An 11,456-nucleotide genomic window follows, 5' to 3' on the forward strand; every position below is an offset into this window, starting at 1 on the left:
TGTTAAAGATAAAAGGAAATAAAATAAGTAAAGTACTTTATACAGATCCTGGACAGTTGTAGAACTGAATTATTGGAAGGTAGTTGCTATTGTGGAAGACAAACATCTTTTTTCCCCTTTTCAACTGTTTGCACAAAAAGTTATTTTTTCTATACTACTCTGTTCATTGGACATATACTATTTAAGGAATATCTAAGGAGTTAAATGATTGATATAAGACAAACACTGATAAAAAATTCTCAACTGGGTGTGGCTACTCTATCCAATACGCTGAGTCTGGCATATTAATTCTTTTATCCTTCCCGGTAAACTAACCTTTTCCTCAGGTGGCATGTCGAAAAGCAAGCAAGCTTATTTGTTTTTTAAAGCTTAACCACAGCCCTCACCTTCATCTTTATCACTGACAAAGGTGACATGAGTTTTCAGCATTCTGTTTTGTTTTATGTCTCAATTTTTGAAACCACTTTACTGAGTTATGATTGGCCCACAGAAAGCTGTAGACATTCAATGTATACATTTCAATGAGTTTGGAGATAAGTATACACCTGTGAAACCATTACCACAATCAATGCCATAAACATATTCATCACTTTCAAGTGCTTCCTTCTGCCCTCTTTATTTACGACTAGTTTTGGTGATAAGAACACTTGACATAATTTCTACCCTCTTAGCAAATGTTTAAGTATGCAGCACACAATTGTTAACTATAAGCACTGTACTGTGAAGTAGATATCTGGGACTTATTTATTTTTCATAACTAAAACTTGGTACCTTTTGACCAATAACTCTTTATTTCTCCCTCTCTGTAGATCCTGACATCTACCATTCTATTCTCTGCTTCTATGAATATGGCTATTTTAAATTCCTTACACAAGCTGTTATCAATTAGTTTAGAATAGTTTAGTACTTGAATAGAGGGATATTGATTATTGGGTCCCATCAAAATCCAATAAGATTACCTGCCTTCTGTAGCAATTTTGAGGGAAAAGAGATAAGCCATCCAAAAGTGTTTAGTACGAGTCATGGTATGTATTAATTTAGTTGATGTAACTTGCACTCTTTCTAAAAACAAGTTCAGATTCTCAAGACCTTACTGAAGTGCAAAGAAAACCAGAGACTTATATCTTAAATAGAGTTAGAAGTATGTATGATTTCAGTAAGAAAATAAGGCAATGATAACATTTTAATTCTTGAATGAACAAGAATATTCTAAAAATTAACATTTTCCTGTCTTTTAAATAATATAGAAATATTTAAAAAATCATTTTGATTCCCAACTCATCTATCAAGAATTGAAACATTTTAGGTTATTATTGCATATTAAGAGTTGAACCTAAGAATTTAGATACTAAATAGGCACAAATAAACAGATTGCATTTGAAACAATTTCACAACTCTTTTTGCCATAAACTTGGACCTCAATTAAATCTTTGTTTTTTTTAGATGGAGTCTCACTCTGTCACCCAGGCTGGAGTACAGAGTAGCGTGATCTCGGCTCACTGCATCCTCTGCCTCACAGGTTCAACCAATTCTCCTGCCTCAGCCTCTCCAGCAGCTGAGACTACAGGTGCCTGCCACTACACCCAGCTAATTTTTGTGCTTTAAGTAGAGAGGAGGTTTCACCATATTGGCCAGGTTGGAATTAAATATTTTTAATTACTCTAGACCATGATTCAAGAATCAGTCTCATATACATTATGTCCATTCTTTATGTCTTCTAAATTAATAAATGTATTAGAACATATTAGCAAAATCATTCAGATCTGATCTGAGACTCTCACAATATGTCAAATATTACGTGAAACACTTGACGTAAGACATAATTACTCTTTGAAGCGATTTCACATCAATAAACTAACATTTTCATCCCACAGGTTCTTTAGTTAATGTAAAATATTATGAGTATATAACAGAAAAATGGAGTCTTGGGGAAGAAATTACCTTAAAATGATGAGGGCTTAATAGATTTTGACTCTATACTATTCCGGGTCTCTAACGAGGTGTCCCAGAATTTTAGTCTTTTTAGAATACATAAAAAATGATATTATTTGTACAGCACACTGAGGTAAAATGGCCAAGGTGTTCCCTAAGCCATAAATAACCAGCACTGGACTGCCAGCTACCCCAGGCTTGTCCTCTAAAAGAGTGAGGATGTTAATATCCAGCCTCAGTAATAAGCTAGTGTAATATTTAAACAACCATTGAGAAAGCTTTGATAGTATTTTTTATGTTTCAATTTTCTGGTGATGTCAAGATATTAGTTATCCATGACATGCATAAATAAACTTCAGGCACCTTAAGAATATATTTTTTCTAATATTCCTTAATTAATAAATAAACTAATAATATTAAAATACACTTTCCACCAAGCATTCAATTTTGTGAACACAGACGTTAGAATGCATTTTAAAATACCACTATTATTCATTTTTTAAATTAAAATGTTTAATCGACCAGCAGCAGCGAGGAGGGGGGGGTGGGCGCTCTTTCTTTTTCTCTTAGAAGAGGGTTTAGCACAGGTTTTTTCGTTCTCACTTCCACCCCACCTATCCGCCCCCCGACCCCCCTTCTCCCCCTCCCCACCTATCGTCATGACGGCCTCTCCGGATTACTTGGTGGTGCTTTTTGGGATCACTGCTGGGGCCACCGGGGCCAAGCTAGGCTCGGATGAGAAGGAGCTGATCCTGCTGTTCTGGAAAGTCGTGGATCTGGCCAACAAGAAGGTGGGACAGTTGCACGAAGTACTAGTTAGACCAGATCAATTGGAACTGACGGAAGACTGCAAAGAAGAAACTAAAATAGACGTCGAAAGCCTGTCCTCGGCGTCGCAGCTGGACCAAGCCCTCCGACAGTTTAACCAGTCAGTGAGCAATGAACTGAATATTGGAGTAGGTACTTCCTTCTGTCTCTGTACTGATGGACAGCTTCATATCAGGCAAATCCTGCATCCTGAGGCTTCCAAGAAGAATGTACTATTACCTGAATGCTTCTATTCCTTTTTTGATCTTCGAAAAGAATTCAAGAAGTGTTGCCCTGGTTCACCTGATATTGACAAACTGGACATTGCAGCAATGACAGAGTATTTAAATTTTGGGAAGAATAGTTCAGTCTCTCGATATGGAGCCTCTCAAGTTGAAGATATGGGGAATATAATTTTAGCAATGATTTCAGAGCCTTATAATCACAGGTTTTCAGATCCAGAGAGAGTGAATTACAAATTTGAAAGTGGGACTTGCAGCAAGATGGAACTTATTGATGATAACACCGTAGTCAGGGCGAGAGGTTTACCATGGCAGTCTTCAGATCAAGATATTGCAAGATTCTTCAAAGGACTCAATATTGCCAAGGGAGGTGCAGCACTTTGTCTGAATGCTCAGGGTCGAAGGAACGGAGAAGCTCTGGTTAGGTTTGTAAGTGAGGAGCACCGAGACCTCGCACTACAGAGGCATAAACATCACATGGGGACCCGGTATATTGAGGTTTACAAAGCAACAGGTGAAGATTTTCTTAAAATTGCTGGTGGTACTTCCAATGAGGTAGCCCAGTTTCTCTCAAAGGAAAATCAAGTCATTGTCCGCATGCGGGGGCTCCCTTTCACAGCCACAGCTGAAGAAGTGGTGGCCTTCTTTGGACAGCATTGCCCTATTACTGGGGGAAAAGAAGGCATCCTCTTTGTCACCTACCCAGATGGTAGGCCAACAGGGGATGCTTTTGTCCTCTTTGCTTGTGAGGAATATGCACAGAACGCGTTGAGGAAGCATAAAGACTTGTTGGGTAAAAGATACATTGAACTCTTCAGGAGCACAGCAGCTGAAGTTCAGCAGGTGCTGAATCGATTCTCCTCGGCCCCTCTCATTCCACTTCCAACCCCTCCCATTATTCCAGTACTACCTCAGCAATTTGTGCCTCCTACAAATGTTAGAGACTGTATACGCCTTCGAGGTCTTCCCTATGCAGCCACAATTGAGGACATCCTGGATTTCCTAGGGGAGTTCGCCACAGATATTCGTACTCATGGGGTTCACATGGTTTTGAATCACCAGGGCCGCCCATCAGGAGATGCCTTTATCCAGATGAAGTCTGCGGACAGAGCATTTATGGCTGCACAGAAGTGTCATAAAAAAGCCATGAAGGACAGATATGTTGAAGTCTTTCAGTGTTCAGCTGAGGAGATGAACTTTGTGTTAATGGGGGGCACTTTAAATCGAAATGGCTTATCCCCACCGCCATGTAAGTTACCATGCCTGTCTCCTCCCTCCTACACATTTCCAGCTCCTGCTGCAGTTATTCCTACAGAAGCTATTTATCAGCCCTCTGTGATTTTGAATCCACGAGCACTGCAGCCCTCCACAGCGTACTACCCAGCAGGCACTCAGCTCTTCATGAACTACACAGTGTACTATCCCAGTGTTTGAAAGATGTATGGGGATCTTGAAACTGCCAGACGCAAGAAAACTTCTAGCAAATTCAGGGGAAGTTTGTCTACACTCAGGCTGCAGTATTTTCAGCAAACTTGATTGGACGAGCGGGCCTGTGCCTTATCTTTTGGTGGAGTGAAAAAATTTGCACCAGTGAAGCCAAATCCTTATAGCAAGCAGCATGCAGCATACCTGGCCCTTTGCCGATTGCAAATAGGCATTTAAAATGTGAATTTGGAATCAGACGTCTCTATTATTTCCAGCTAAAGTGGCATCATAGGTGTTTCCTAAGTTTTAAGTCTTGCATAAAAACTCTACCAGTGTCTACCATCTCCACCACGAACTCTGTTAGGGAAGCTTTTGTATATTCCCACTCTTTTCATTTCCCTGGCTTCTGCATAATCATGCCCTCTTGCTAAGTAATTCAAGCATAAGTCTTGGAATACTAAAATCACAAGCTTAGGAAAAAGAGTAAAATTGTTATTTTCTAAGTCTTTTGGCCATGATGATCTTATAGTTAAAAACAAATAATTTTAAAACACCTAAAGATACTTTAGAAAAAATGGTGCACCCTCCACAAAACACAAAGTTTAAAAGTGTGGATCTTTTTCGCAGCAGGTATCAGTTGTAAATAATGAACTAGGGGCCAAAATGCAAAACCAAAAATGAAGCAGCTACATGTAGTTAGTAATTTCTAGTTTGAACCATAACTGAATATTGTGGCTTCATATGCATTATTTTATATTGTACTTTTGTCATTGATGGTTTGGACTTTAATAAGAGAAATTCCATAGTTTTTAATATCACAGAAGTGAGACTATTTGAACAGTGTATTCTAGAAAACAATATACTAACTGAAGTGAATGCTTGTATATATTATGATAGCCTTAAACCTTTTTCTCTAATGCCTTAACTGTCAAATAATTATAACCTTTTAAAGCATAGGACTATAGTCAGCATGCTAGACTGAGAGGTAAACACTGATGCAGTTAGAACAGGTACTGATGCTGTCAGTGTTTAACACCGTGTTTAGCTGTGTTTATGCTACAAAAGTGCAATATTAGACACTAGCTAGCTAGTACTGCTGCCTCATGTAACTCCAAAGAAAACAGGATTTCATTAAGTGCATTGAATGTGGATATTTCTTTAAGTTACTTATATTGTCCTTTGCTTGAATGCAATGCCATGGAGATTTATGTGGCTGCTATTTTTATTTTCTTTGCATTACTTTGATTAACACCTTAAAGGGAGAAGCAAACATTTCCCTCTTCAGCTGACTGGCAATGGCCCTTTAACTGCAATAGAAAAGATAAAAAAGGTTTGTATGAAAATTGGTGATAACTGGCACTTAAGATCGAAAAGAAATTTCTGTATACTTGATGCCTTAAGACATTGTGTGTCCAAAGCTCTGAAAGACTTAAGATAGGCAGTAATGCTTACTACAATACTACTGAGTTTTTGTAGAGTTAACATTTGATAATAAAACATGCCTGTTTAATCTCAAAAAAAAAATGTTTAATCAAATTTTTAAAATGTTTTTTAATTGAAAAATAAAATTGTATATATTTATGGTATGCAACATGGTTTTAAAATATGAATTGTTGTGGAATGGCTAAATAAAGCTGATTAACATATACATTACCCATACACATCACTTTTTGTGGTGAGAACACAAAATATATTCTCTTGGTGATTTTTGAGTATTCAATCTAATGTTACTAACTATAGTCACCATTAATATGAACTTATATTTTGTGATCTATTTCATAATACAGTTTAGCAGTATTGCTCATTAAACTATTCCTAATTTTTCATGGAACACATAGCGCTAGAAAAATCGAACAGAACTAGAGTAATTAATTATCTACTTGTATGTGGCATAATAGATATTTAAAACTAGAAAAATAATAGTTAATACATCCTTATGTGAGATGCATGATTTCCCTGAGACAAACGTTTAGAATGGATCTACATTAAAATGCACAAATTATATATTTGACTCTCTAAACTTCAATAGATAATGTAACACAAAAATGATATTTCAGACCAAATGTTTTGGGAGATGGCAAATTATAAGGTTGTGTATTAGCTATAAATCTATGAAATGCAAATTGATGGTAGGGGTGCTAACTCTAAGAAAACATTTTTCAAATTAAATATATATTATCTGCCAATATTCAAGCAGGTAATATTTTTATTTTATAACATATACTCAAAGAAAGTGATTACATAAATTTTTACTGTTATTTTAGTGAACTACTGCTAAATAGATGAGCATATATGTTTTATGTTTTATATATCTATTTCGATCCATCATGCTTTAAAGTAGTCATTTAAAGATCATAACAGTGATCATTATGATCATTACTCCAGTTATACATTCAATGAGACTGAAATTTTGTTTTTAAGGCAGCAGTATGTGAAAATTGGAGCCTAAAAATAACTAAGAGTATTAATTTAAGCATATTTTATATACTTTTGTTTTTATAAATTAGATTATAAATTTCAAGAATACACTGATATAAATGTGTTTATTATATCCATGTCCATGCCTGTCTTTAAAGCAGAAGTCTTGCTCAAAGCCACATCTAATTAGAAAATAAAAGATTTGATTAATTCAGTTTGCCGTGATGTGTTAAACTGGTAAAAAAGAGCAATGAACCCAGAATCTCTAAGACATAATGGCCTGTATGAGATTTATCTTTATACATAAATCAAGATGATTTTGAATTCTAAGAATATTCAGAAGCAGGCTAATTGTTCATCTGTATTTTAAAAAAGATTGTTTTTAGAGAAGACTGAAGTAAATCTACAGTAAAATATGGAAAACAGGTAATGTTCTCTTTGCCTAGCCATTCAGATTTGATCTGTAATCTTTAGTTAATAGCTTCAGCATATTTTTCATTTGTGTTTCACATATCACGTGTATATTTTTCTAAATATATCCAACAAAGGATACGAAATTCTAATATTTGGCAAACACTCTCATTCACATTTCCAAAGAAAAATTGTATCATCCTTTTCTGTACAATAATAGCATTACTTCTTCTTATATATCATGTTATGAAGAGTTTGGAAAAGACTTTATGTATCTCTGAAGAAAGATTAAGGCACATATTATCCACATTCTTATATTTTATTATACAAAATATGTAATTCGAAAAAAGTCCTTAATCCTTTAAATCAAAATATTTCAAAACAAACAAGATTTCAGGTGCTAGAGGAATCATAAATATAAACCCAATCTGTATGCTTAGAGAATGAAGAAATTTCCCCAAGCTATCATATTTTACAGAAATATTACTTTTACCAAATAAAACAGAAGCAGCAGTTGTTTACTGACAGTTATGTTTACATGGCTCTAGTCAGCAGGAATGTTATATGTCCCAGAGGCCCATGTAAATCATCAAAACATGTTTTCATTGAGAAGAGAGTGATTAGGGAACTATTTTTGTAAAATAAGTCATATCCTTATGGGAAGACATCACGAATTAGAAATTTTGTAACCTAGCTTACATTTCTTTTTCTTTAACCTTTACTTCAAGTCAAGGATGAATTTAGTTTATTCCATCACCCAATAAATATAAGTTCTGAAAAGACACCTACCAAACATACTATACTATTTTTGATGAATTTTTATTACAGGAAGCCAATGTTCCTATGCACAGAACTGCAACTAAAGGCCTAAGCAAGTTTTGTTTTCACTTTGTTTTTGTTTTTGCTTTTTTTCCAAATGTTTCCCAGCAGTTCTGTATTGGCTTCATTCTCCGGCTGGTGGTAAGTTGGCTTTAGCAAAACAAGGGTTTAGTGTACCGAGAGAAAGAAGTAAGACTATGTCTTGGGGAATTTGAGAGGATCAAGGGAGATCCCCATCAAATTTCCTCTAATGTTTTACTGGCCAGTATGGGATGTGGCCATTTCTGTAATGATTCCTGACAAGGTCAGTGAGATTACTGTTAGCCCTGATATGAACATGGCTGAGTTTTCAGCTTCCCTTCAACACAAGATTGTAAGGAGAAGGCTTGCAGACATGGACAGTTTAGGTTCTACAAGGAAGAAAAACAGAAAAGATGCTGAGTGGGCAACTAATAGCTTCTATCATTCAATAAAAAACTAAAACTAAAAATATTTATATACAACAATTTCTATAAAACATAATAAAATGTTTCCAAATTTATATTACAATATTATTCATTAAAGCCAATATTAATTATTGCCAATGATTTAGGATCTAAATATATTGCATAAAATTTTCATATGGTCCAAGAAGATTAGCCATGCTCTACTCACAGAGGTAATCTTTGTGGCACTTTAAATTTTCTTTCTTCTGCATGTGAATAAAATAAAATAAATAGTTTTTGTCAAAATATTATTCAAATAACTATGGCAATCAATTAAGAAACTGTGATTAAGCATTCTTGCAAGTATGTATACGATATGAGGAATAGAAACAAAGTTATGTATTTACATTTGTTGAACTTACAGACTAACATTAGTAATGGGAGTCCCTTGTCACCTGTACGGTGATTTTGAAAGTAAGCAGGCAAATTTAGATTTGTTCTACAAGATAATTTGAATAGTTGAATAAACTTTAATTGAATGCTGAAAATTGAGAAAGAAGTCTAAAAGCAAGGATCAAGTATGCAAACAATACAAGAACACGGGAAAGCTCTGTGAGTGATTATATTTTGTGCTGCACTAAAAATTGTATTTAAAAATTATAGTGTGGTATACTGAACTTTAAGAGGTAGATCTTTTATTTTTTCCTGCTCAGTCATTAGCTGTGATTTTTTTTCTTTCTTGTCAGCAAGTAATGTTTCCATCCTAACTGTCCAACGGTCTTCTCTGCTTTACTATTGTTTGTTTAATTCTCAAGCATGCTTTCAATCAGTGTCAATACATCTTTCAAGCAGTATCAATAAGCTGTCTCCAGTGGTTTTAGGCTGTGCAGCCTTAACCATCAGTGTTTGCTTCTAGAAGAAAAAAAAAAAAGACTAAGTTTCTCTCTTCCAGTATTTTTATCCATCTCTAAAAAGGATTTTGATGGCTAAACAATATATCAATACTTTTAGCAAGGAAAGTGAGACAAGTTGACATGTAATAGAAAAGGCTGTTTACAAAAGAAATTCTAAGCTAATGAAAGTAGATGTCTACTACATGGTTTTTAGCGAAAAAAAGGAAGAAGTTTGTAGATAGCATGTATAAACGGTGGAAGAGCTGAAACTGCCCTGAATATTTAGGATATTGTCATAGGGCTGGGAAGAACAGAAGTTTCAGTTGACAGAAACTGGAAGATGTGTTATTCTTCTTTTATGATTCTAAAGCATTTAACAAAGTTGCTGACAGACAGCCAAATTTAAGACATGAGTGAATGAGTGTGTGCATGGACGAATAAATAGTAAACTTGAAAGGACTATTTGAATACTTGCTGTGTGTGAAGTCTCATATTGGCAAATTTTGAAACTGCAAGACCTACAATGGCCTGGTCTTTTTCTCTAAGGATTTGAACCCTATTGAAGAAAATACTACATGTTCTATACAGTTATGATAAAAATCTTATAGGTAATTATTATAATTAAAATATAAAATTCCAGCAAATTAGGAGTAGAAGGAAAGACAAGATGTTTAATTTCAGGTGGTCTAGAAGAGTTGAACAAAAGTCAGGGATAGCTTTTTAAATGAAAGCACATACACTGGGGGCTTTCATGTTGGTGATAGCATTTGTTAAATGTTAGTGAAGATATAGTATTAAAAAATAAAATATATTTTACATACAACTCAATATGGTTTAAAGTAATTAACATATAATGATATTCTTTTATGTAACATTGAGTCCCTACAACGTTAGCCACAGATTTCTCAGAGCTGGTGTTAAAGGGATGAATCAAAAGTTTCTTTTTCATTTGACTTACATTTTAGTGAAGAGGACCAAACAAATAGAGAAAGGAGAAAGAGGAGAAAAAAATGCATATCAAGAAATGTACAAACATAATTACTATTCAATATTCATTTTTCTATACTGGTACAACAATAAGATTAAAACTAATATTTTCCTTGCAGTATGGGTAATCAGTGCCATAAGCAACACCACATAAGCAACATGAACGATATTATAGCACTTTATGATAAGAGACTTAATATAACTGTGGCAATATAAGTCACAAAGCAAATCTAACTGGCCGAAGAAATTTAATTTGACAATTCATCTTTCCTCTGTAAATTAGGGCATTAAATATCATGCCAGGAAAATTGACAGAAATAGTTCTTAATTTACGGATGTTAGTTTCATATAATTTAATTATACATGCTATTGTCAATAAGTATCATTTGGGATTTCAAATAAATGATGTTGTTAAACTAAATACACTAAGTGAGGCTCTGTAGTGTGCTGATAATAGGACAGTTATTTAAATAGCTGTACACATTTAGGAAAATTATATGTTATTACTGAAAGGTATATCCATAGTTACATTTATTGCATTAATATAACAAAGTATACCATATTGAAGTTATTCATTTGAAACTGTACATGATATGAATATTTTAATGAGAAAGGCATACATTAAGACATCTCACCAAATATAATCACAGAGAGAAATTTTTTTCATATTTTGAAACAAAAATTGCAATGTTGCAATGTCATAATTTAATCTTCCTCTTTACTCGAAAGTGGTTTGTTGGCATTTGAGAGGTTATAGTAAAGAGATTTTACATGTTACTTTTAATATTGGCTTAAATATAGGTATGTTATAATCAGTGTTATAAATTTAATACGAGCTATTATAATAATATAGAAAACTTCAATGACAGACATAATATATCAATTTGCCAGCTAATTATTTACAATTTCAAAGTAAATACTTTAAAAATAAATCTCAGAATAATTATAATTTTCAGTTTCTTCCTTGATATTGTTATTGTTAAGTCCAGCAAAATAAATTCAAGGCAAGATTTATCAGAAACCAGCCGGGCTCCTCAGGCAATGCTCCACAGTGACTTTGAGGAAACTCTTCTGGTTTAATTGGTAGTCTGTTTTTC

General features: G+C 34.2%; 1 pseudogene across 1 annotated transcript; it reads left to right on the top strand.

The window, feature by feature from the left end:
• The first annotated feature begins 2,459 nt into the window (after window positions 1-2,459).
• LOC116532737 lies at window positions 2,460-5,930 on the top strand (annotated as a pseudogene). Its single transcript, XR_004260948.1, has one exon. The product of XR_004260948.1 is annotated as an epithelial splicing regulatory protein 1 pseudogene (transcript).
• The last annotated feature ends 5,526 nt before the right edge of the window (window positions 5,931-11,456 follow it).

This window comes from Sapajus apella, unplaced genomic scaffold, assembly GCF_009761245.1.
Source record: "Sapajus apella isolate SASKATOON/1434 unplaced genomic scaffold, GSC_monkey_1.0 scaffold3, whole genome shotgun sequence".
NCBI lineage: Eukaryota > Metazoa > Chordata > Mammalia > Primates > Cebidae > Sapajus > Sapajus apella.